The sequence below is a fragment of the Aethalodelphis obliquidens genome, unplaced genomic scaffold (assembly GCF_003676395.1).
Source record: "Aethalodelphis obliquidens isolate GAN/ISIS:26980383/991018 unplaced genomic scaffold, ASM367639v1 scaffold47, whole genome shotgun sequence".
In the NCBI taxonomy this organism is placed as follows: domain Eukaryota; kingdom Metazoa; phylum Chordata; class Mammalia; order Artiodactyla; family Delphinidae; genus Aethalodelphis; species Aethalodelphis obliquidens.
The window spans coordinates 652821-680705 of record NW_020837991.1 but is presented as its reverse complement, the minus strand read 5'-3'; the positions used below and the strand labels follow the sequence as shown (position 1 = coordinate 680705).

The 27885-nt window shown below is 43.2% G+C and overlaps 1 protein-coding gene across 5 annotated transcripts in view; it reads right to left on the bottom strand.

Moving 5' to 3' along the window:
* The window catches only part of OCA2 (OCA2 melanosomal transmembrane protein), a 257199-nt gene extending 235731 nt beyond the window's left edge, over positions 1-21468 (bottom strand). For 3 of the 5 annotated variants that reach the window (XM_027082468.1, XM_027082473.1, XM_027082469.1), the window contains exon 1: positions 21387-21464. The gene's annotated coding sequence lies outside the window, so the exon portion shown is untranslated. Of the gene's footprint in view, positions 1-21386 lie in introns of all 5 variants that reach the window. The other 2 variants (XM_027082471.1, XM_027082472.1) reach the window with 2 other exon arrangements.
* Positions 21469-27885: the final 6417 nt, after the last annotated feature.

The following is a 27885-nucleotide window of genomic DNA, read 5'->3' as shown; positions in this document are numbered from 1 at the left end:
ACAATATACAGATGAACAATAAAATGTATGCTAATAATTTAAATTTTTAATTTTTCTTTACTTAGAATAGCAATTTAAAACACCAGGACAAGTCAAGAGACTGGAAGAAAGGAAAATCTTTTATATTGTAGGACTGTTAACGGCACTTTTTCCTGCTTTTTGAACAAGGGACCCCACATTTTCATCACACACTGGGTCCCACTTTCTCCCTTTAACAGAGTTATCCTCTTAGCTCTCCACTGCCATCTTCTCCCCTCCCTAACGTACTCCAGCTGCCATTGGAATACACCACCCAACCTTTACTACACTGACTACTGTCTTCCTGGCCAGGTCCCACCTTCATTCTTCAATGATTTGGGCCCCAGCTTATGGTCTCTCTCTCTCTCTCCCCATCCCTCCCACCCACTGCTACACTTGCTGTTATTTTTTGGCTTCACCATCTACACCCTGGGCTCTCAGTTTTGTGAGTGCCTCTCCAGCACTTGCCTGCTCCCATGTCAGCCAACACGTCCTCACTCCCCTTTCCCAGTTGAGATTCTGTGGTCCAGCAAACACCCTCCTTTTATTTGCCTCCTCCTACATTCTGTCAAGTTCACCAGATATATGAGTTTTCTATTACTGCATAATAAATTACCACAAAATAAGTAGCTTAAAATAATACACATTTATAATCTCAGAGTTTTGGTGGCTCAGGGGTCGCTGTGGCAGGCTTAGGTGGGTCTTCTGCTTAGGCTCTCAAGTGTCATTGCGCTGGGAATCAGCTTCCAAGATCACTCAGTGCTGACAGAATTCACTTCCCAGTGGCTGCAGGACTGAGGACCCAGCTGCTTGCTGGTTGTCGGCTGGAGACCACCCTCACTTCCTACAGGCTTCCTGCAGCTCTTTGCCATGTGAACCCCAACAGGTCTGTTCACTTCATCAAGGAATAGCAAGAGTCTCCAGAGCGAGTCAACTAACAAGGAAGAATTTCATGTAATGTAGCTGTCAAAGAGTAACATCCCATCCATCACCCTTGCCATATTCTATGGGTTGGAAGCCAGTTAAAGGTCCCACCCTCACTCCACGGCAGGGGATCATCACACAAGAGTGTGAACGCCAGACAGTGGGGATCATGGGGGCCACCCTGGAGTCTATCTGTCACGTGGCAAGACCCCAAACCTGACTTGCCCACTCTGAGCCTCCACTTACGTGGCTGAATGTGGCCAAGGAGAACCCTGGGTGCTGCTGCTGTTCTCACCTGGCCTCCACATGCAGGGTTCTCAGTGGGTCCCAGCACTGCCCAGCAATCCTACTGCATCTCCCAAGTCAATTTTCACTCCTGCTCTCCTCCACCTCCCTCCCTAAATCCCTGTATACCTTCCCTCCTTTCTAGTCTCAGCTACTGAATTTGCCTCTTTCTTCCTTCACTGATGGAATCAGCCAGGGTCCAAGAAGGAAATGGAAGCTGCTCTGAGTACACAACCACAGAAGCTGGTTGCATGGGAGGTAGACATGCTGAGAAGCTAACCAGAGGCTGAAGTACCCAGCCTTCCAAGGACATGCTTGCCTGTAGCCCTACTGGGTACAATGGAGCCCACCCACTCTCACCTGTTCAAACTGCTACGTTACATTTTTTCCTCCTTCTCTCCAAAATCATTCAGGCTAGCATGCAAACATACTATCAACACTAAAAAAGTACATCTCAGGACTTATGCTCCCAGGAACATAGAGTAGAATTACTTTTCCCTCTTCTTCCTGCTAAGTACAATGAAAAACCTGACATTTTATATAAAACAACCATAAGAAGACTCTGAAAGGTGGACAGAAGGTGGCAAACAAGTTAGGGACCCAAGAAATGACACAGAAGTGAGGCTGTGTCCTTGGATTTTTATCATGTCTCATATATCCCAGACAGGGTGCTGAAGATGTCAGCAACCTGAAAACACCAACAGATGTAGACCAAAAAAGCCCCAAGAAAAGCCTGCCCTCTCTAGCCAAAGGAATATGAATGCGGCTGCCTAGTAGGATAGAAAACTTTTAGACACTACTCTACTGAAGCCAAACACTGTAGACCCACATTTATCCAGACAGCAAAGGCCAAGCGGTGAGCCTAAACTCCCAGCCTCACCAGGCTGTAATAAGGGGCCTGGTCCCCCATTCCCACTGAGGTGGTCAGAGAAGGAAAATAAGGAGCTGGGACATTCATCCCTGCTGGGTGCTAGGGAGTCCAACCTCCTCCTTATGCACACCCCGCACCAGGTAGGTGGAGACCAAGAGTGGGGAACCTGAACTTCAGCCCCACCTTGCAGTAAGAGAAACACCTCCTTGGTGAGGTGTCAGAGCAGGCCAAGTAGACAAAACAAACATTCACCACTGCAGTAGTGAGGCCATGTCACAACTGTGTCCCTGCAGGCCACATGAGGAGCAGTAATGAGGTGACCTTATCCCTCCCATCCAGGAAGGTATCAGCAGAGGCCTAGTAGGGAGCCAGATCTCCCACACCACCACCCAGAAATAACAAGGAATCCTTCCCTACCATGATATCAACTGAGGCCAAGTGGGGAACTTGGATTTCTAATCCCACCTGGCAGCAATGAGGCAGTACTAGGCCCTTCTGCTGGAATGGTGTCAGAGGAAACCAGCTAAACAGAAAGTTTAAATAGGAATTAGAGCCTCATAATACTTGAAATGTGCAAGTTTCAATCAAAATCCCCTGTTACAGTGATAACCAAGGAAATATCAACTTGAAAGAAAATAGATGAGAACACTAAGATGACAGGGATGTTGGAATTATCTGACAAAGAGTTTTAAGACAACTAAAATGAAAATGGTTCAACAGGCAATAACAGAGACACTTGGAACAAATGAAAAACTAGAAAGTCTCAGCAAAGAAATAGAAAGCCTCAACAAAGAAGAGCCAAATGGAACTGAAAAACACAATAGCAAAACTAAAAATTCAATAGATGGCTCAATAGCAAAATGGAGGAAACAGAAAAGAACCAATGAACTGGGAGTTAGAACAATAGAAATTACCTAATACAAACAAAAGAGGAAAAAAATTAACAGACCCTCAGAGACCTGTGGGACTATAACAAAAGATATAATCTTCATGTAATGAGAATCCCAGAAGGAGAAGAGAAATACTATGTAGTTGAAAAAGTATTTGAAGAAATAATGGCTGAAAACTCCCCAAAATGGACAAAACACATATATCTACACATCAAAGAAGCTTAGTAAAACCCAAAGAAGATAAACCCAAAGAAACCTACGCCAAGATATACTGTAGTCAAACTTTTGAAAACTAAAGACAAAGAAAAAGTCTTGAAGCCATCAAGAGAAAAATGAAGATGTACGTACAGGGGGGGAAAATTCAAATAACAGAAACCATGGAGGCCAGAAGTGGCACCATATTTTTCAAGTAATGAAAGGAAGAACTGTCAACCCTGAATCCTTTATCTAGTGAAAATATCCTTCAGGAATGTAGGGGAAATCAAGACCTTAGATGAAAGAAAACAGAGAATTTGTTGCCAGCAGACCTATCCTAAAAGAATGGCCAAAGAAAGTTCTCTAAACAAAAAAAGAAAGATTAAGAGAAGAAATTTTGGAGCATCAGGAAGGTGAAAAGAATAATGGAAATGGAAAAGTAAGAGCAAATACAATACATTTTCTCTCTCTTTTGGAATTTTCTACATTATGTTTGATTTTTGAAGCAAATATTGTAACACTCTCTGATATGGCTATCAATGTATGTAGAGGAAATATTTAAGACAATTTGTCACAAATTGGTAAGATAAAGAATGGAGAGGGGGCTTCCCTGGTGGCACAGTGGTTGAGAGTCCACCTGCCAATGCAGGAGACACGGGTTCGTGCCCCGGTCCAGGAAGATCCCACATGCCACAGAGTGGCTGTGCCCATGAGCCATGGCCACTGAGCCTGAGCGTCCGGAGCCTGTGCTCCACAACGGGAGAGGCCACAACAGAAGGAGCCGAAAGAACCTAAAAAAAAAAAAAAAAAAAAAGAATGGAGAGGGACGTGGAACCTTCAAGATGACAGAGGAGTAAAACGTGGAGATCACCTTCCTCCACACAAATACATCTACATGTGGAACAACTCCTACAGAACACCTACTGAATGCCGGCAGAAGACCTCAGACTTCCCAAAAGGCAAGAAAATCCGCACGTACCTGGGTAGGGCAAAACAAGAAAGAAAAAATACAAAAGAATAGGGATGGAACCTGCACCTCTGGGAGGGAGCTGTGAAGGAGGAAAAGTTTCCACACACCAGGAAGCCCCTTCACTGGTGGAGACGGGAGTGGGAGGGGGGCAGCTTTGGAGCCACGGAGGACAGCACGGCAACAGGGGTGCAGAGGGTAAAGTGAAGAGATTTCCGCACAAAGGATCAGTGCTAACCAGCACTCACCAGCCTGATAGGCTTGTCTGCTCACCCGCCAGGGCAGGTGGGGCTAGGAGCTGAGGCTCTGGCTTCAGAAGTCAGACCCCAGGGAGACGACTGGGGTTGGCTGCAGGAACAGAGCCTGAATGGGGCTAGTGCACCACAGCTAGCTGGGAAGGATTCTGAGAAAATTTCTGGACCTGCCTAAGAGGCAAGAGATCATTATTTTGGGGTGAGCGAGGAGAGGGGATTCAGAGCATCGCCTAAACGAGCTCCAGAGATGGGCACGAGCCACGGCTATCAGCACAGACACCAGAGACTGGCATGAAACGCTAAGGCTGCTGCTGCAGCCACAAGAAGCCTGTGTACAAGCCCAGGTCACTATCCACAGCTCCCCTCCCGGGAGCCTGTGCAGCCCACCACTGCCAGGGTCCCATGATCAAGCAACAAGCTCCCCAGGAGAACATACAGTGCACCTCAGGCTGTTGCAACGTCACGGCAGCTTCTGCCACCACAGGCTTGCCCTGCATTCCAATTATAAATACCATACCCCTCCCCACCCCCCAGCATGAGTAACCAGAGCCCTCTAATCAGCCGCTACTTTAACCCCATCCTGTCTGGGTGGGAACAGAAGACAGGGCAACCTACACGCAGAGGTGGGGCCAAAACCAAAGCTGAACCCCAGGATCTGTGTGAACAAAGAGTAAGGGAAATCTCTCCCAGCAGCCTCAGGAGCAGAAGATAAAATCCCCACAATCAACTTGAGGTGTCCTGCATCTGTGGAATACCTGAATAGACAACGAATCAACCCAAAATTGATGCAGTGGACATTGGGAGGAACTGTAGACTTGGAGTTTGCTGTCTGCAACTGATTTGTTACTGATTTGTATGTTTATCTTAGTATAGTTTTTAGCACTTGTTATCATTGTTGGATTTGTTTATTGGTTTGGTGACTCTCTTCTTTTTTTTATTATTTTTTTAGAATTATTTTTTTATTTTTTCATTTTAATTTATTTTTTCTTTCTTTTATTCCCTTTTTTTCTGAGCTGTGTGTCTTACAGGACCTTGGTGCCCCAGCCTGGTGTCAGGCCTGAGCCTCTGAGGTGGGAGAGCCAAGTTCAGGACATTGGACCACGAGAGACCTCCCGGACCCACATAATGTCAATTGGCAAGAGCTCTCCCAGATATCTCCGTCTCAATGCTAAGACCCAGCGCCACCTAATGGCCAGCAAGCCACAGTGTTGGACACCCCATGTCAAACAACTAGCAAGACAGGAACGTAACGACACCCATTAGCAGAGAGGCTGCCTAAAATCATAAGTCCACAGACACCCCAAAAATCACCACCCAACGTGCTACTGGCCACCAGAAAGACAAGATCCAGCCTCATCCACCAGAACGCAGGCACCAGTTCCCTCCACCAGGAAGCCTATACAACCCACTGAAAAAACCTTACCCACTGGGGGCAGACACCAAAAACAACAAGAACTACAAACCTGCAGCCTGCAAAAAGGAAACCCCCAAACACAGTAAGTTAAGCAAAATGGGAAGACAGAGAAATACACAGCAGATGAAGGAGCAAGGTAAAAACCCAGCAGACCAAAGAAATGAAGAGGAAATAGGCAGTGTACCTGAAAAAGAATTCAGAGTAATGATAGTAAACATGATCCAAAATCGTGGAAATAGAATGGAGGAAAAACAAGAAATGTTTAACAAGGACCTAAAAGAGCTAAAGAGCAAACAAACGATGAACAACACAATAAATGGAATTTAAAATTCTCTAGAAGGAATAAATAGCAGAATAACTGAGGCAGAAGAATGGGTAAGTGACCTGGAAGATAAAATAGTGGAAATAACTACCACAGAGTGAATAAGGAAAAAAGAATCAAAAGAATTGAGGACAGTCTCAGAGACATCTGGGACAACATTAAACACACCAATATTCGAATTATAGGGGTCCAAGAAGAAGAAGAGAAAAAGAAAGGGTCTAAGAAAATATTTGAAGATATTATAGTGGAAAACTTCCTTAACATGGGAAAGGAAATAGTCAAGTCCAGGAAGTGCAGAGAGTCCCATAAAGGATAAATCCAAGAAGAAACTTGCCAAGACACATATTAATCAAACTATCAAAAATTAAATAAAAAGAAAAAATATTAAAAGCAGCAATGGAAAAACAACCAACAACATACAAGGGAATCCCAATAAGGTTAACAGCTGACTTTTCAGCAGAAACTCTGCAAGCCATAAAGGACTGGCAGGACCTATTTAAAGTGATGAAAGGGAGAAACCTACAACCAAGATTACTCTACCCAGGAAGGATCTCATTCAGATTCAATGGAGAAATTAAAACCTTTACAGACAAGCAAAAGCTAAGAGAATTCAGCATCACCAAACCAGCTTTACAACAAATGCTAAAGGAACGTCTCTAGGGAGAAACACAAGAGAAGGAAAAGACCAACAAAAGCAAACCCAAAACCATTAAGAAAATGGTAATAGGAAAATATATATCGATAATTACCTTAAATGTAAATGGATTAAATGCTCCAACCAAAAGACACAAATGAGGTGAATGGATAGAAAAACAAGAACTGCATATATGCTGTCTACAAGAGACCCACCTCAGACCTAGGGATACATACAGACTGAAAGTGAGGGGATGGACAAAGATATTCTATGCAAATGGAAATAAAAAGAAAGCTGGAGTAGCAATTCTCATATCAGACAAAATAGACTTTAAAATAAGACTATTAGAAGAGACAAAGAAGGACACAACATAATGATCAAGGGATGAATCCAAGAAGAAGATATAACAATTGTAAATATTTATGCACCCAACATAGGAGTACCTCAATACATAAGGCAAATGTTAAAAGCCATAAAAGAGGAAATTGAGCAACACAATAATAATAGGGGATTTTAACACCCAATGATCACCAATGGAGAGATCATCCAAAATCTAAATAAATAAGCAAACACAAGCTTTAAATGACACATTAAACAACAGGGACTTCAATGATATTTATAGGACATTCCATCCAAAAACCACAGAATACACTTTCTTCTCAAGTGCTCATGGAACATTCTCTACAATAGACCATATCTTGGGTCACAAATCAAGCCTTGGTAAATTTAAGAAAATTGAAATTGTATCAAGTATCTTTTCCGACCACAATGCTATGAGACTAGATAACAATTACAGGGAAAAAGTCTGTAAAAAATACAAACACATGGAGGCTAAACAATACACTACTAAATAACCAAGAGATAACTGAAGAAATCAAAGAGGAAATTAAAAAATACCTAGAAAGAAATGACAATGAAAACACGATGACCCAAAACATATGAGATGCACCAAAAGCAGTTCTAAGAGGGAAGTTTATAGCAATAAAATCATACCTCTAGAAACAAGAAACATCTCAAATAAACAACCTAACCTTACACCTAAAGCAATTAGAGAAATAAGAAGAAAAAAATCACAAAGTTAGCAGAAGGAAAGAAATCATAAAGATCAGATCATAAAGAAATGAAAAAGAAATGAAGGAAACAATAGGAAAGATCAATAAAACCAAAAGCCGGTTCTTTGAGAAGATAAATAAAATAGGTAAACCATTAGCCAGACTCATCAAAAAAAAAAAAAAAAGGGAGAACACTCAAATCAACAGAATTAAAAATGAAAAAGGAGAAGTAACAACTGACACTGCAGAAATACAAAGAATCATGAGAGATTACTACAAGCAACTATAGGCCAATAAAATGGACAACCTGGGAGAAATAGGCAAATTTTAGAAAGGCACAACCTTCTGAGACTGAACCAGGAAGAAATAGAAAATATAAACAGACCAATCACAAGCACTGAAATTGAAACTGTCATTAAAAATCTTCCAACAAACAAAAGCCCAGGACCAGATAGCTTCACAGACGAATTCTATCAAATATTTAGAGAAGAGCTGACACCTATCCTTCTCAAACTCTTCCAAAATATAGCAGAGGGAGGAACACTCCAAAACTCATTCTATGAGGCCACCATCACCCTATTACCAAAACCAAAGATGTCACAAAGAAAGAAAACTACAGGCCAATATCACTGATGAACATAGATGCAAAAATCCTCAACAAAATACTAGCAAACATAATCCAACAGCACATTAAAAGGATCATACACCAAGATCAACTGCAGTTTATCCCAGGAATGAAAGGATTCTTCAATATATGGAAATCAATCAATGTGATACACCATATTAAAAAACTGAAGGATAAGACCATATGATAATCTCAATGATGAAGGAAAATCTTTTGACAAAATTCAACACCCAATTTATGATAAAAACTCTCCAGAAAGTAGGCATAGAGGGAACTTTCCTCAACATAATAAAGGCCATATATGACAAACCCACAGCCAACATCATCCTCAATGGTGAAAAATTGAAACCATTTCCTCTAAAATCAGGAACAAGCCAAGGATGCCCACTCTCACCATTATTATTCAACATAGCTTTGGAAGTTTTAGCCATGGCAATCAGAGAAGAAAAAGGAATAAAAGGAATCCAAATCAGAAAAGAGGAAGTAAAATTGTCACTGTTTGCAGATGACATGATACTATACATAGAGAATCCTAAAGATGCTACCAGAAAACTACTAGAGCTAATCAATGAATTTGGTAAAGCAACTGGATACAACATTAATGCACAGAAGTCTCTTGCGTTCCTATACACTAATGATGAAAAATCTGAAAGAGAAATTAAGGAAACACTCCCATTTACCATTGCAACAGAAGGAATATAATACCTAGGAGTAAACCTACCTAAGGAGAAAAAAGACCTGTATGCAGAAAACTATAAGACACTGATGAAAGAAATTAAAGATGATACAAACAGATGGAGAGATGTACTGTGTTCTTGGATTGGAAGAATCAACATTGTAAAAATAACCATACTTCTCAAAGCCATCTACAGATTCAATGAATCCCTATCAAACTATCAGTGGCATTTTTCACAGAACTAGAACAAAATATTTCACAATTTATATGTAAACACAAAAGTCCCCAAATAGCCAAAGCAATCTTGAGAAAGAAAAATAGAGTTGGAGGAATCAGGCTCCCTGACTTCAGACTATACTGCAAAGGTACAGTTATCAAGATAGTATGGTACTGGCACAAAAACAGAAATATACATAAATGGAATGAGACAGAAAGCCCAGAGATAAATCCACACCCATATGGTCACCTTATTTTTGATAAAGAAGGCCTCTTCAAAAGTGGTGCTGGGAAAACTGGACAGATACATGTAAAAGAATGAAATTAGAACACTTCCTAACACCATTCACAAAAATAAACTCAAAATAGATTAAAGACCTAAAGGTAAGGCCAGACACTATAAAACTTTTAGAGGAAAACATAGGAAGAACACCCTTTGACATAAATCACAGCAAGATCCTTTTTGAACCACCTCCTAGAGAAATGGAAATAAAAATAAACAAATGGGACCTAATGAAACTTAAAAGCTTTTGCACAGCAAAGGAAACCATAAATGAGATGAAAAGACATCCCTCAGAATGGGAGAAAATGTTTGCAAGTGAAGCAACTGATGAAGGATTAATCTCCAAAATACAAGCAGCACATGCAGCTCAATATCAGAAAAACAAACAACCCAATCCAAAAATGGTCAGAAGATCTAAATAGACATTTCTCCGCAGAAGATAAACAGATTGCCAACAAACCCATGAAAGGATGCTTAGCATCAATAATCATTAGAGAAATGCTAATCAAAACCACAGTGAGGTATCACCTCACACTGGTCAGGATGGCCATCATCAAAAAATCACAAACAATAAATGCTGGAGAGGGTGTGGAGAAAAGGGAACCCTGTTGCACTGTTGGTGGGAATGTAAATTGATACAGCCACTGTGGAGAACAGTATGGAGGTTCCTTATAAAACTAAAAGAAAAAAACTACCATATGACCCAGCAATCCCACTACTGGGCATATACCCTGAGAAAACCATATTTCATAAAGAGACATGTACCACACTGTTCATTGCAGCACTATTTACAATAGCCAGGACACGGAAGCAACCTAAGTGTCCATCAACAGATGAATGGATAAAGAAGATGTGGCACATATATACAATGAAATATTACTCAGCCATAAAAAAAACGAAACTGAGTTATTTGTAGTGAGGTGAATGGACCTAAAATCTGTCATACAGAGTGAATTAAGTCAGAAAGAGAAAAAAATACCACATGCTAACACATATATATGGAATCTAAAAAAATGGTTCTGAATAACCTAGGGCCAGGACAGGAATAAAGACGCAGACATAGAGAATGGACTTGACACGAAGAGAGAGAAGGGTAAGGGTAAGCTGGGACGAAGTGAGAGAGTAGCATGGACATATATACACTACCAAATGTAAAACAGATAGCTAGTGGGAAACAACCATGTAGCACAGGGAGATTATCTCGGTGCTTTGTGACCACCTAGAGGGGTGGGATCGGGAGGGTGTGAGAGAGACCCAAGAAGGAGGGGATATGGGGATATATGTATACCTATAGCTGATTCACAATGTTATATAGCAGAAACTAACACAACTTTGTAAAGCAATTTTACTCCGATAAAGATTTAAAAAAAAAACTTATGATTACCAGGGGGTAAAGGGAGGAGGGATAAATTGGGAGATTGGGATTGACATATACACACTACTATATATAAAATAGGTAACTAATATGGACCTATGGTAGAGCACAGGGAACTCTACTCAATACTCTGTAATGGCCTGTATGGGAAAAGAATCTAAGAAAGAGTGGATATATGTATATGTATAACTGATTCTCTTTTCTGTACACCTGAAACTAATGCAACACTGTAAATCAACTATACTCCAATAAAATTTTTTTAAATCATAAAAAACAGTACCCCAACCATAAAATTTATATGTGCCTCTCCACCCCAATACACCTATTTACATGATTTTATATATATATATATATATATATTTTTTGGCGGTACGCAGGCCTCTCACTGCCGCAGCCACTCCCGCTGTGGAGCACAGGCTCCGGACACGCAGGCCCAGCAGCCATGGCCCACGGGCCCAGCTGCTCCACAGCATGCAGGATCCTCCTGGACCGAGGCACGAGCCCACATCCCCTGCATCGGCAGGCGGTCTCCCAACCACTGTGCCACCAGGGAAGCCCTGATGATTATATTTTATAATTATTATCCAGGCTTTAAAAAAAAAAAGAATGGAGAAGGAGGTAAGCTTTCTAGATTTTACTCAAACTGATAAAATAATGACAACAGTACTGTGACAAGTAATGTATACATAATTTAATATGTAGAGCAACCACTTTGAAAAGCTATAAAAGATACATTTAAAAATACTATAAATCAAAGTGGGATTATAAAATATATTTAAGTAACCCACAGCCCTAACATATCAAAATTACATTGAATATAAGTGGTCTGAATCCAAAACTTAATGCAGAGATTGGCAGAGTAGATTAAAAAACACAACTCAATTATGTGCAGTCTACAAGAAATTCACTTCAAAAATAACAAGATAGGTGGGCTAAAAGTAAAAAGATGGATAATAGATATATCATTCAAGCATTAATCCAAAAAAAGCATGAGTGGCTGTATTGGTACAAGATACAGTAAACTTCATATCACAGAAAATTACTAGGGACAGACAGAGATATTGTATAATAATAAATGGGTCAGTTTACCAAGAAAACATAGAAATATGAAATGTGTATGCACCAATCAACAGAGCTTCAAAATATGTGATGGAAAACTGACAGAATTGAAAGGAGAAACAAACATGTACAGTTATAGCATTGGATATTTCATTTCTCTATCAGCAATCAGTAGAACAAGACAGAAAATTGGCAAGGATACAGAAGAACTGAACAACACCATCAACAAATGGGATCTAATTGATATCTATTGAATAATCCACCCAACAACAGCAAAAGATTTTTTAAATGCCCACAGAACATATATCAAGGCCAGATACACCTTGAGCCATTAAAAAAATCTCAACAAATTCAAAAGAATTGAAACATACAGTGTGTTTTACAGACACAATGGAACCAAATTAGAGATTAATAACAGAAAGGCCAAAAATTTGCACACTTGGAAATTAAAAAACACACTTCTAAATAATCCAGGAGTCAAAGACAAAGTCTCAAGGTAAACCAAAATTATATTGAACTGAATTAAAATGAAAATATAACATATCAAACTTTGTGGAACACAGCTAAGGCAGTGATGAGAGGGAAACTTATAGCACTAATTGCTCAAATTAGAAAGGAGAAAGAGTCTCATCAATAATCTAATCTCCCCTCTCAATATCCTAGAAAAAAAAGAGCAAGACAAACCCAAAGCAAACAAAAATAAGAAAATAAAAGGTATAAAAACAACAAAATAGAAAACAGAAAAACAACAGAAAAATCTAAACCAAAACAAGTTCTTCAAAACGTCAATAGAATTGACAAACCTCTAGCACAACTGACAAAGAAAAAAGAGAATAGAAGTTACCAACACAAGGAATGAAATGGGGAATAACACCACAGACCACCAGACAGCAAAAGGATAATAATTGAACACTATGAACAACTCTACAAACATAAATTTGACTAAATGAAAAGGACCTATTCTTTAAAAAAGCACAAATTAGTATAACTCACCCAGTACAAAATAATTTGAATATCCTATAACTATTAAGTAAGTTGAGTTTGAATTTTTAAGTTCCCCCCCAAAAAACTTCCAGGCCAAGATGACTTCACTGAAAATTCTACTCCACAATGAAAGAAGAATTAACACCAATCCTACCCAATGTCTTGCAGATAACAGAAGATGAGGTACACTTCCCAATTAATTTTATGAGGCCAGTATTACCTGATACCAAAATCAGATAGAGACAGTACAAAAAAAACTACAGGCCAGTATGTTACATGACTATGATGCAAAAAAACGTGACAAAATATTAGCACAGGAAATTCCACAATATGTGAAAAGAATTATATGCCATGACCAAGTAGGGCTTTTTTCCAGGGACTCAAGGCTGATTCAATATTCACAGGTTGACCAATGTTAAACATGAACCAGTAATTCCACTTCTAGGTATATACTCAAGAGAAATGAAAACATATGTTCACACAAAAACTTGTACATTAATATTCATAAAAGCATTTTTAATACTCAAAAAGTATTATGCATACTCTTTTTAAAAGTATTATGAATACTTTTTTGTATTGTTTTTGAAACAACCCAAATGTTGATCACTGACTAAGGATAAATAAAATGTGGAATGGAATATTATTTAACAATAAAAAAGGAAGAGTATACCAATGCATGCTACAGCATGGATGAACTTTGAAAACATTATGTTAAGTGAAAGAAGGTAGTCACAAAAGTGCACATCTTGCCCAATTCCATTTACATATGAAATCTTCCAAATAGGCAAATCTATAGAGACAGGGAGTAGATTAGTGTTTGCCTAGGATGGACGGAGGAGGACGCTGTTGGAGGAAAGTGAGGAGTGACTGCTAATGTGTATAGGGTTCATTTTGGGTTGGTGAAAGTGTTCTAAAATTGACTGTGGTGATGGTCACACAATTCAGTGAATATACTAAAAACCACTGAATTGTACCATTTAAATTGATGAATTGTATGGTATGGTAAGTTATACCTCAATAAAGCTAATAAAAACATCAATCAGTATTATCTACCATATTAACAGGCTAAAGAAGAAAAATCACATGATCATATTAATTGATGTAGAAAAAAGCATTTGACAAAATTCCACACCTTCATGATAAAAACTCCAAGAAAAACAGTAATAGAGGGTAACTTCCTCAACCTGATAAACATTATCTACCAAAAACCTATAGCTAACATCATACTTAATGGTGAGAAACTTGAAGATTTCCTGCTAAGATCAGGAACAAGGCAAGGATGTCCAATCCCACCACTCCCACTCAACATAGTACTGGAATTCTAGCTAGGCTAATAGGACAAGAAAAGGAAGTAAAGGCATACAGAGTAGAAAGGAAGAGATAAAGCTGTCTCAGTTGGCAGATGGTACGATTTTCTACACACAAAAAAAATCCCAAGGAACCTACAAAAATCTCATAGAACTAATAAGTGAGTTCAGCAAGGTTATAGAATACAAGACAAACATTTCAAAATCTAATATTTCTACATACTATCAATGAACAGGTCGACCTCAAAATTAAAAACATAATACCATTTACAGTTGCTAAAAAATATAAATAGGTATACATCTACTAAAACATTTACTGACTCATATGCTGGAAACTACACAATGCTGATGAAAGGAATAAAAGAAGATCTAAATAAATGGAGAGATAAATCAAGCTTACAGATTGGATGATTCAATGTAGTGAAGATGTCAATGTTCCCCAAATTGGAATTCCAGAAAGATTTTTTATAGATTCTATCAGAATTCCAGAAAGATTTTTTATAGATATAAATAAGATTATTCTAAAATTTATATGGAAAAGCAAATAATTGAGAATAACTAAAACAATTTAGAAAAAGTAGATTTAAATAGGAGGAACCAATCTATTCAATCACCAGATTTACTCTATAGCTAAGAGTGTGTGGTGGGGGCAGAGGTTTACACACAAGGATCAATGCAACAGAACAGAGGCCCACACAAATATGCTCAATGGATTTTGACAAAGGTGCAAAAACAATTCAATGCAAGGAATACAGCCTTTTCAACAAATGGTGCTGGAGCAATTGGACATCCATAGGCTAAAAAGAGAGAGAGAAGAACTTTTAGCTCTGTCTTACATCTTATATGAAAGTTTATCCAAAACGGACCACAGACTTAAATGTAAATTGTAAAACTATAAAAGCTTAAGAAATAAACATAGGAAAAACCTTCAGGATCTGGGGATTGGCAAAGAGCCCTAAACCTGGCACCAAAAACACAGTCCATAAAACAAAAAAAATTTTGATAAATTGAAATTCATAAGAATTAAAAAATTTTGCTCTGTGAAAACTTAAGAGGATGAAAAGACAAATTTCAGGCTGGGAGAAAATATTTGCCAATCACATATTCAGAAAGGGACTAATATCCCTAATATAAAAAGAACACTCAACAGTAAAGAAACAACCCAATTAGAAAATGGACAGAGGGCTTCCCTGGTGGCGCAGTGGTTGAGAGTCTGCCTGCCGATGCAGGGGACACGGGTTCGTGCCCCGGTCCGGGAAGATCCCACATGCCGCGGAGCGGCTGAGCCCGTGAGCCATGGCCACTGAGCCTGCGCGTCTGGAGCCTGTGCTCTGCAACGGAAGAGGCCACAACAGGGAGAGGCCCGTGTACCGCAAAAAAAAAAAAAGAAAATGGACAAAGATATGAGTCACTTCACTGAAGAGTATATATAGATGGCAAACAAGCACATGAGAAGATGTTTAACATCATTAGCCATTAGAGAAATGCAAATTAAAATTACGATGACATATCACTGCATACCTAAAATTTAAAAATAGAGACACCACCAAATGCTGGTAAGCAGGCAGAGACTGGACCCCTCACACACTGCTGGTGGGAATGCAACATGTCATAGACAGTCTAGAAAGCAGTTTGACAGTTTCTTATAAAAGAACTATCATATGCCCCAGCAATTGCACTCCTGGACAGTTATCCTAGATGAATGAAACTTCCTCTTACACAAAAACCTATACACAAATATTCATAGCAGCTCTATCCGTAATAGGCCAAAACTGGAAACAACCCAGCTGTCTGTCAACACCTGTCAATATCTGAGTGGTTAGGAGGCAGGATCAGATGGTGGGAGAGGAGGACCCTGAGCTCACCTCTCCCCATGAACACGTCAAAACTATACCTACATATAGAGCAACTCTTGCTGAGAATGACCTGAAGACTAGCAGAACAGCTCATCTACAGCCAAGGCTCTAAAGAAACAAGCACACAGAGTCTGGTAGGAGGGGAGGCGAAGCGATCTAGTTGGGACCCACATACCTAGCAAGGGACCCAGAAGAGGAAGGGGATATCACAGGCTAAGGGATCTTCCCTAGGCAATGACGGGTTCAAGCCATGTATTAGGCACCCCAACCCTGGGATCTGACACTAGAGGGATGAGCCCACTTAGCTGATCTGAAAACCAGTGGGGCTTACCAGAGGGCTGAAGGAAATCAAGACTCCGCTTGAAGAGTGCATGCACTTGCTTCTTCCAGTCCCAGCTCAGAGGCAGCAGACTGAAAATTACCTGAGGCTCTGCCTGGTATCCCAGGACTGACACAACATGCTCCCCACTCACCTGGGCCCTCCCTGCTGATACTTACTAACCCGGCTCCAGGCCACGCTACTCCGGCCTCACTGCTGCTCCAGAGGATGTGCCCAGAGTGTGGTAGAGGGGCTCATCAGATGACAGCACTGGGTGCAAGGGTGCCCAGGGGACAGTGCACATGGGGGGGTGACACTGGTCATGCCCTGCTGGGGAAGACAGGGGGTTCTACCCCTGTGCCCTCCCCAACCTGGCCCAGCAGCCATTGTTCACTGCTCCGGGCCAGAGGGGAAACTCAACAACGGAGGTGTTGAGAAAAGGGGATCAATAGAGCCGTGCTCCCCACGCTCCAGCCAGGGCCAGGCACCTGCAGCCCTTCCCAATGGCTCTGACAGCAGAACTTGGCTGGGGCTTTGTGGGCATGATGGAACTTCTTTGCATTTACAGAGGAGAGCTCAGGTTTGGTGCAAATGAGGCAGCAGGGACGTGAGGGACAGGAAGTGGAAGGCGAGAAGTCCTAGGTACTTGCCCTCAGTGGCCTTCAGCCCAGCAAGACCGCACCTAAACAAGCATCTCCTTGGTGCACTGCGTGTGTTGTGGTGCTGTTCTGGCTGTCCTGAGAATGTGGTGCCCTCTCCTGCACAGGCATGCCAATTAAATAAAGTGTATTACTGAATACAGTGTCAGCGTGGTGGCTTTACGGTAGCGTATAAATTAGCAGCAGCAATACACATCAGATGGAAAATGGTTTCTTTGTAAATTTTAAGAACACCTTTCTCCAAGTTCTTTAATCATTTGACATAATGCAATAATGAAAAGAGAAGACAGAAAAAAAGCATACTAGCTGCTGCGAAAACTTTATTACTAAAAAGAAATCACTCTACAGGCAATTCCCTCCTCCCATGGACAACGTCTAAGTCCTGAGAAGACACCCCAGTCATGGAATGTCCCTCTCCACGTAACACACCCTTCAGGACCAAAGCTTCCTTCTTGGTGCAGAACTGTCCAGGTGGTGGCAACCTCGGGACTGTGGCTGCGTCCGCTGAATTTGGTGCACTCTTTCTAGGTGGTGAAGCCCAGGGAAGGTGCAGGTGTAGACTCTGGGGCCGTGGAGGCCGCCGGGAGTCAGCCTCCTCTCAGCCCAGCCTGTGCACAGAGACAGACATTTCCCTGCAAGGGCAGTGCAGGGGCCTTTGCCCTTATCCCACTCCAGGCCAGGACACAGACTGTGAAGTCTGATCCTTAATCCCTTCAGATGGCTCTTGCAAGGACCGACCTTGGTTAAAAGCCTCACTTTATGTTCTCATTTTAAAGTGTGGACCACGAATGTTGCCTGCCATGTCAGTAAACAAAGGATGTTGTGGCCATCGAGCAATCAGCCTCTGCAGCCACTTCCGACTGTGCACCCTGAGTAGATTCAGGATGGAGAAAAGCATGCGGGATGCCGGCCCTAGATAGCTGACGTGCATATCAAAGGAATGATTTCAATGAGCCCAGACTCTAGTATCTTCCCATATACAGAAAAGCACTAAACTCCTTAATTTGAGATGTCTGGTTCTTTATAATTAACAGTAATCTTTTGATGTTCCGACTACCTGGGTTTTGTGGCAAAAACTCCTATATATCCTGGCTCCCCCCTTACTTCTTCGAAGCAGTCCCTCAGAGCTATTCTTCTGGGGCATGAGTCCTCAGAAAGTCCACTGAATAAAGTATAATTCTCAACTTTTAGGTTGTGCTTTTTTTTTTCAGTGGACAAGAGTGGCCTTCCTCTGAGCTTGGAGGCTCGGAGAGTTGCCCTCCCACTCAGTGCTCCAGGAAGTGGGCTTTGCCAGCCCAGCTGCAGGCTCTCTTCTCTCTTCTCTCTCTCTCTCTCTCTCTCTCTCTTCCTCTTCCCACTGTGGGAGACGGTAGATCTGAGGTAGGAGATAGATGGGCCCCTGAGCCGGACACCTGGGGTTTGTCAAGTGGAGCAACACTGAAGCTCTGGTCTCACCCAGACACTCCAAGGACAAAGCTGGTGGCAGAAGCTGAGCTCTGCTGAAGTAAGGAGATAAGATGACCACTCCTGAGGTCAAGGAAAACTTCCCTGTCTGCACATGCGCAGGAAGGCTCCTTGGGGGTCAAAAAGGGAGGGGCCGCCACCCCATAGTGTGTATGGACATGCACCCACAGGCCTCTGGGGTGAGATCCAGCTTAGCAAAAAGTGGCGCATGCATGTGGGAAGGGTCCTGGGACCAGTCAGGTGTGAAAAAAGAAACAAGATAATTGGCCAAAGGTAAACAAAGACCTGGAAGGACTGTCCTATAGAAGGGATTTAAATGGCCTCTGTACTGCGCTCCGCATTCAGGATGCCCGCCCTCCTCTCCCAGTGTGTATTTCTGCCCCGTTTCTGACTTATACTGCGTTCCTCCTCATTAGAGAGGATGCTCATACCCCTTCCCTCTGGGTGTGTATTTCTGCCCTGCTCTGTCTCAAATAAACAAATTGCTTCTCTGTGTGCTCTCCCATACGTTGTGCTGTGTCTTTAATAATAAACTTTGTACCTGTTTTTACAGTTTTTGCTTCCTTGAAACATTCTTGCTTTCAAACGGGGGAAAGAGCTAGGGCCCCTTTGCTTCTAGCCTCTAGCTCCTGGTGGTCTAGCGGCTAGGATTCCTGGTTTTCATCCAGGCTCCCCAGGTTCAATTCCCGGGCAGGGAACTAAGATCTCTCTTCAGGACCGATCTCAGCTGTCCCTCCGAGATCAGACCCTGCTACCTGAAAAGAGACCTGCGCTGGGCGGGATCCTGCTCCCACCCCTGCAGAGTGTGTTTCCTGTAGGCTGGGGGTCTCGGGGGCCCTGCACATGGGCGACCTGTGCAGGTGCGCGGCTCCCTGAAGAACAAGCAAATGCCTCTGCGCAGCCCGCGGCAAAATCCGGAATCAAACCTCTGTAAAATCCAACCAGGGGCTTCCCTGGTGGCGCAGTGGTTGAGAGTCCGCCTGCCGATGCAAGGGACACAGGTTCGTGCCCCAGTCCGGGAAGATCCCACATGCCGCGGAGAGGCTGGGCCCGTGAGCCATGGCCGCTGAGCCTGCGCGTCCGGAGCCTGTGCTCCGCAACGGGAGAGGCCACGACAGTGAGAGGCCCGCGTACCGCAAAAAAAAAAAAAAAAAAAAATCCAACCAGCAAGTGAGGTTCTCACCCGCGGACAGGTGACTCCCCAGTTCCCCTCTGCAGCCCAGACCACTGTGTCCAGCTGCCGTTTTGTCTACCCCAATGTCTCCAAGGTGCCCAAACACCCCCAGTGAAGTTCTGAGGCCTGGCCCTTCACCCGGGACCCTGCGACCATTCAGGTGCACATATCACAAACCAGGAGCGCCTCTGACGACTCCCTCTGACCCTGCAGACCCCTCACCTAGGCAGTGCCCCCTGACCTGACTGTGCAGCCACCTCTCAGCTGGCAGGACTCAGCAGTGGCTTTCTAGAGCCCCCCAACTGCTCCCTACCACTTAACCACAGCGATCTTTCCAAAACACACATGATGTCCTGGACTCAGGCTTAAAACCTTTCTCAGGCATCTAGGCTGCTGAGTCCCCAGCAGCAGCTAGGATCTCCCCCTCCCCCATGATTCTTGATGATCTCAGACCTCAACTAACCCCAAGGGTGTCATGTCTTCTCAAAGAACAAGAATAGTATCAGCATTTGCTTTTCATCAGTGCAGTAAAACTTTAAGAACTTATGTTCCTAAATCACCCCCACATTACACCTGATTTGAACAACTGCATTCAAGCGTTTGTAAGCTGAATTTGCAATAAGAAGCAGTTTTTGTGCAATCCTTTACAGTTTACCTAGAGCTTTCACCTCTGTTGTTTCTAATGAGATTTAATCCTTATTAGCAATTATAATAAGTGCAAGCAGGTATCCCCAGATGCATTCAAGCTCCCAGGCCCTCCAAGCCCTGGCAAGCCTTGCACCAGGGGCCTGGACATGCCCGCCTCTCACAAGCAAACCCCAGGGATGGCATTTGCTAGATGATGTAGGTTACAGTGGACTGCCTTGCATTTAGGCTATAGAAACAGCCTACCCTGCTCACAGCCTCCTGTTGGCTCTTCCTCAGAATCACTGCACCTTGTAGAATTGTCACATCCCTTAAACCAGTGCTCAGCCAGGCCAGTGTGGTGGGGGCCCCAGACACCTGCCCTGACATCCCGGCCCAGGCCTGGGTGTGCAAACCCAAACACATCCACACCCAGGGATGCCTGTGCTTAATATCCATGTCCTTGGAAAGAACTGGCGACGTTAAATCCATTTATTCCACTGTGTGTGGGCAGAGTGCAGAGAAGCAGCTCAGGGGGATTCAATGTTTTCACCCTGGCACATTCCATTCCACAGGAACGCCTGACCAGCACTCACGTGGGTTAAGCCAGCAATGGGAGCAGATGCCACCCAGCCATTCAGGCAGAACATTTGCTGCCTGAACACTTCCAAATTCTCCTCCCCCTTATCCCCATGGCCCACCCGGGCTCGGGAGCCCTTTGTACTGGGAACTTGCCTCCCAGTGAGCCATTAAACCCAGGAAATGCTTGACATGGTAGTGAGCCTGTGTTCTCACACCAGCTACTCAGTCTAGACTTCGCGCATTTTCCCTTAGAGGAGCTCTCCTTGCTGCTTAAAGCAACAGCTCAGCACAGGCTTATGAAAACCCCACCGGCCCCCTCGAACAGGTTAGCTCCTCACCTCCTCTCTCCCAACTAACCTGAAGACTTGATCTTCCTCCAGGAGTGAGTTTACGGTCCAAGGTGAGAGCTCTGAATGGTGACGGAGGCAGACCCAGGAGTCAGGCGCTCCCAGCCCGCTCCTCAGTTCTCCTGCCTGCCTGGCCACGCCCACAGACATCACGATAGGCAGCCCCCCCCACCCCCGCAAGTCCCCGCTCCCTCCCCTGCTCCCTCACCCCAGCAGCTGCAGGAGTCAGTCAGGAAATGAAGACAGGAGGCTCCTGGCCAGAGGCCAGAGCCGTCTCTGAATGCCAGGTATTACCTGCCCTCGCTGTGCCCTTGTTAAGCTCTACTTGTAGAAGGTAGCCAAGTACTGATACTTGTAATGGGTTTTTCTCTGTGAACAGGAATTGGGAAAACGCAAAATGAGTGAATATTCTGCCTACTTTTTTCTGTTCTGCGTTTTAAGAGTTCTCTGCTAGAGCTGATAAACCTGACCAGTGTTTCTCTTATTTTCTCATGCCCTTTCCCGCCTCCAGCCTAGGGCTGCGGCCAAGGTTACGCTTGTGGAAAGCACTGTCTCATACAACACACAGACACACACACACACACATAAACAACACACAGACGCACCCATATACAGATGCACATATGGACACTGACACATAAACTACACACATACAGATGCACACATGGACACACACGACACATAAACACACAAGGAAATACAAACAGACACAGAGACAGGTAAACTATACACAGACACACACACACCACAGACACTACACACACAGAGATGCAGAAACACACAGAAATATAAACAGGCACACAGAGAGACACATAACTACACACACTCCAACACACAGACATATGCATAGACACATTAACTACACAGACACAGACACACAGGCCTGCAGTGGACTGGGCAGCCCCACTGGAGCTTAGCCTACTGGGCACTGCCCAGATATTGGCAGGAAGTCCAAGGCTCTTGGCTCATCAACAGTGTAACAGGCAGAACCCAAAAAGATATCCTTATGAGAGGTTCCTCTCCAAACCTCTCTGGGAGAACCACTTATTCATGCAGCCCAGCTGCACTAGGTGTTTGGAGGCACAGACTTAAAACAAGCATGTTGTACAAGGCAGGGGGCTGCCCAGGAGCAAGGACCAAGGATGCAGGGTCTCTGGGTCCCCCAGAGCACGGTGGGCACTGCCATAGCGCAGTACCACTGCTGGCACTCTGGCAGGAAAGTCCAGCCTCTCCAAGAGGAGGCGCAGTTGCCATGTTTGTAGACGTCTCTATTCAGATTGCCACAGGCAGCCAGTGTGGACACAGCAGTGACCCCATCCACATGGAATGGGGGCCACACTGAGCCTGTGGCCACCCCAGGAATGTCAGCACATCTGCACTCAACCATAGCCAAGTCTTCCTCCAGCACCTCAAGTCTTCCTCCACAGGGCAGAAAGTGGCAAGGGGACCCCAGGGCATGAATATGCAGGCATCTGGGGCAGACAGAAGGTTCTAGTCTGCTCTGTCCTTACAGAATGATCTCCACACATTGGGAGCCTTACTGTGGGGGCCAATCTATCCGAAGGAGGATCATGAAGCACCAGCAGGGCAATTGTGGCCACTGCATGGCTCTCTGTGCCTAATGCCCATATCACTAGCATCCATGTGCAGACCCCAAGCCTAGCCCATGTCTCTTGTGTAGTTGCTAAATATTTGCAGGGGAATCAACCCTATTCCTGCTCCAGGGGTGGGCTTGCATGGCCTAAATTATGGAGGAAATCTCAACCCTGCCAGGAATTGGCATTTGCCATGTCCAAACCCACATGGCAGTGCAGCCCCCTCAGAGCAGGGCAGAGTCTCCGAGACCAAGCACCACACTGGACCAAACCATGAGCTCTCCATCTCTGGGCTTCTGAGTCACGCCAACCCTCCCTCCTCGTCGTTGAAGCCAGGTCCTGGTGGGGGTTCCCTTCTTGGCAGCTGAGAACAAGGATTGGATACAGCAGCATCACTAGAAGCCTGTAGTGTAATTCAGGTGGCCCTGCTACCCCATGAATGGGGACTGGATTTCTTCAATCAGAAGTGATCAGGGACAGTCTTAGGAATGACATGGTAATTTGACCAAGATATCACGATAAAGTCATATTTTCTTGGATGGCTCAGGAAATTCCTGAAGGAAATTCCAAACTAGGAGTTCTCTAAGTGTTCTCAGCAAACAGCAGCATCACTGGAATCAGACATAAAGGCCAAGGTGACTGTTTTGAAGTACACAGTACAGTTGACCCTGGAACAATATGGGTTTGAACTGCATGGGTCGATTTACACGTGGATTTTCAATTGTGCAGAGGGTGCGCATCCCTAACCCCCACATTGGTCAAGGGTCAACTCTACTTGAATGTATAAATTCCAGCATATCTGTAATAAAACCTCTTTTCTTACATTATTTGTAGTGGTGGGTTTTGTGTGAATGTGTGTATATGCATATTTTATGTTTGTGGGTGATCCCATGAAGGTCCCCCTGGCCTCTGACTCTCAATTGGTAGTTATGACTCAGAGTAATCCCCTTCCCAGTCCTCCAGCCACCTCTTCAGTGGAAACCTGCCTGCAGCTTCCCTTTATGAGCCCCACCCACCCCCAAGGATCCCTGTAACCACTTGCTCTCCAGGCTTCTGTGGTCCCCAGACATTGCCTGCTCTGACTGCACAGCCCATGTGTCCTGCTCACCCACTGGTGCTCACAGGTCGTCAGCTCAGCCAAGCCTGTGCACTGACCCTTAATAGATATGGCACAAGAGGGGACGCCAGGGCAGAAAGCCAGAGCAGCTTCCTTCTGCCTCATGGCCGAGATCAGAGAGTGAAACCAGAAAGAGGAAAAATCAAATGCAGACTCACATGGGTCTTTATCTACTGCTGTAACAAACCACCCCAAGTTTAGTAACAAAAATAGCAACCATTTATCATGCTCCCAGATTCTTTGGGTCTGGAATTCAAAAAGGCACAGTGGAAACAGCTCATCTGTGTCCCAAGACAGTCAGGGTGGCACAAAGGCATGAAGTAACTTGAGTCTGGGGGCTGGAAACATCTGGAGGTCCGCTAGCTTACCTCTGGGGTTGGTCTGCTGGCCTTGCCACATGGCCTGTGCCTTGACACTTGGACTGCCTCACAACATGGCAGCCACGGGCCAAGAGTCAGGAAGTGGAAGCCAACAGGTCCATGAGGTCTGACCCAGGACTGGCAGGTGTCACTTCTGCTATATCCCATTAAACAAGCAGTCACAGAGGCCAGGTCCAAGGGGAAGGACACAGCCCCCAGTTCTTGATGTGAGGAATGTCAAAAAACATTATAGCCATGTTTTAAATTGCCACAGACTACTCTCTAGCCAAGGATACAGCAAATGAACAGGGAAGGCTTCATGCAAGCAATGGGAGGAATTCTGGATTAAATTCTGTAGTTTAAAGGCATTTAGTGGGGATGAGACAAGATGGCAGAGTAGAAGGACATGAATTCACCCCTTCTTACAGAAACACTTAAATCACAACTAACTGCTGAACAACCAATGATCAAAAAAAAAAAAAAAAAACACACACACACACACAAAAAGCCAGAACCTACCAAAAAAATACCCTACATCCAAAGATAAAGAAGCCACAATGAGATGGCAGGAGGAGTGCAAATGCAATAAAATCAAATCCCATACATGCCAGGTGGGAAACCCCCAAACTGGAAAACAATTATACCACAGACTTTCTCCCATAGGAGTAAAAGTCCTGAGACCCATGTGAGATTTACCAGCCTGAAGGTCTGGCAATAGGAGGAGGAAGCCCAGAGTATCTGGTATTGAAGGTCTGATCACAGGAATTCCACAGGACTGGAGGAAACAGAAACTCCATTCCTGGAGGGTGCACACAGATTCTTGTGTACACCAGGACCCAGGGGAAGAAATCAGTGACCTTGTAAGAGACTGGGCCAGGTTTACCTGCTAGTATTGGAGGGTGTCCTGCAGAGGCGGGGGGCAGCTGTGGCTTGCTGCAGGGACAAGGACACTGGCAGTGGCAGTTCTGGTGAGTACTCATTGGTATTAGCCCTCTTGGAGGCCACCATTTTCTCACCAAGACCTGGCCCAACCCAACAGCTTGTAGGCTCCAGTGTTGGGATGCCTCAGACCTAATAACCAACAGGGTGGGAACACAGCCTCACCCATCAGCAGACAGGCTGCTTAAAGTCCTCTTGAATAAATAGCTGCCTGATAAACAAACCCCTAACACAGCCCTGCCCACCAGTGGGACGAGACCCAGCCCCACCCACCAGTGGGCAGGTACCATTCCGTCCCATCAGGATGCCTGCACAAGCCTCTTAGACCAGCATCACCCACCAGCGGGCAGACACCAAAAGCAAGAGGAACTACAACCCTGTAGCCTGCAGAACGGAAAACATAATCACAGAAATTTAGACAAAATGAGACAGTGGAGGAATATGTTTCACATGAAGGACAAGAAAAAAACCCAGAAGAATAACTAAGAGAAGTGGGATAGGCAATCTACCCAAAAAGGAATTCAGAATAATGACAGTAAAGATGATCCAAAATCTTGGAAATAGAATGGAGGCACAGATCAAGAAGATACAAGAAATGTTTAACAAAGACCTAGAAAAACTAAAGAACAAACAGAGATGAACAATACAATAACTTAAATGAAGAATACACTAGAAGGAATCAATAGCAGAATAACTGAGACAGAAGAATGGATAAGTAACCTGGAAGACAGAATGGTGGAAATCACTGCCACAGAACACAATAAAGAAAAAAAGAATGAAAAGAAATGAGGACAGACTAAGAGACCTAGGAGACAACATTAAACATACCAACATTTGCATTATAGGATCCCAGAAGGAGAAGAGAAAGAGAAAGTGTTGGAGAAAATATTTGAAGAAATAATAGCTGAAAACTTCCCTAACATTGGAAAGAAAACAGTCACCCAAGTCCAAGAAGCATAGAGAGTCCCAGGCAGGATAAACCCAAGGAGGAACATGCTGAGACACATAGTAATCAAACTGACAAAAATTAAAGACAAAGAAAAAATATTAAAGCAATGAGGGAAAAGCAACAAATAATGTACAAGGGAATCCCCATAAGGTTATCAGCTGATTTTTCAGCAGAAACTCTGAAGGCAAGAAGGGAGTGTCACAATACATTTAAAGTGTTGAAAGGGAAGAACCTACAACCAAGAATACTCTATGCAGCAAGGCTCTCATTCAGATTTGACAGAGAAATGAAAAGCTTTACAGACAAGAACAGCTAAGAGAATTCAGCACCACCAGACCAGCTTTACAACAAATGCTAAAGGAACTTATCTGGGCAGAAAAGAAAAGGCCACACCTAGAAACAAAATTATGAATGGAAAATCTCACCAGTAAAGGCAAACATATAGTAAAGGTAGGAAATCATCCCTCTCAAAATATGATATCAAACCCAGCAACTGTCAGAAGAGGAGAGCACAAATTCAGGATATTGGAAATGCATTTGAAATTAAAAGACCAGTAACATAAAAGAATCTTGCATATATATAGACTGATATATCAAAACCTCATGGTAACCACAAACTTAAAATCTATATTAGAAACACACACACGAAAGAAAAAGGAATCCAAACACAACACTAAAGTTAGTCATCAAACCACAAGAGGAGACAACAAAAGAGGAAGGGAAGTAAAAACACCTACAAAAACAAATCCAAAATAATTAACAAAATGGCAATAAGAACATACATATCAATAATTACCCTAACATAAACGGAAGAAATACTCCAGCCAAAAGACATAGACTGGCTGAATGGATACAAAAACAAGGCCCATATATATGCTGTCTACAAGAGTTCTACTTCAGACCTGGGGACACATACAGGCTGAAAGTGGGGGATGGAAAAGTGTATTCCATGTAAATGGAAATCAAAAGAAAGCTTGAGTAGCAATACTCATATCAGACAAAATTGACTTTAAAATAAGGACTGTTACAAGAGAAAAAGAAGGACACTACATAACGATCAAGGGATCAATCCAAGAAGAAGATATAACAATTGTAAATATATATGCACCCAACATAGGAGCATGTCAATATACAAGGCAAATACTAACAGCCATAAAAGGAGAAATCGACAGTAACACAATAATAGTGGGTGACTTTAACACCCCACCTTCATCAATGGATATATCATCCAGACAGAAAACCAATAAGGAAACACAGGCCTTAAATGACATTATACCAGATGGACTTAATTGATATTTATAGAGCATTCCATCCCAAAGCAGCAGAATACACATTCTTCTCAAGTGCACATGGAATTTTCTCAAGGATTGATCACATGCTGGGTCACAAAGTGAGCCTCAGTAAATTTAAGAAAACTGAAATCATATCAAGCATCTTTTCTTTTTTCAAGCATCTTTTTTGACCACAATGCTATGAGATTAGAAATCAACTACAAGGAAAAAAAAAACAGTAAAAAACAAAAACATGTGGAGGCCAAACAATATGCTATT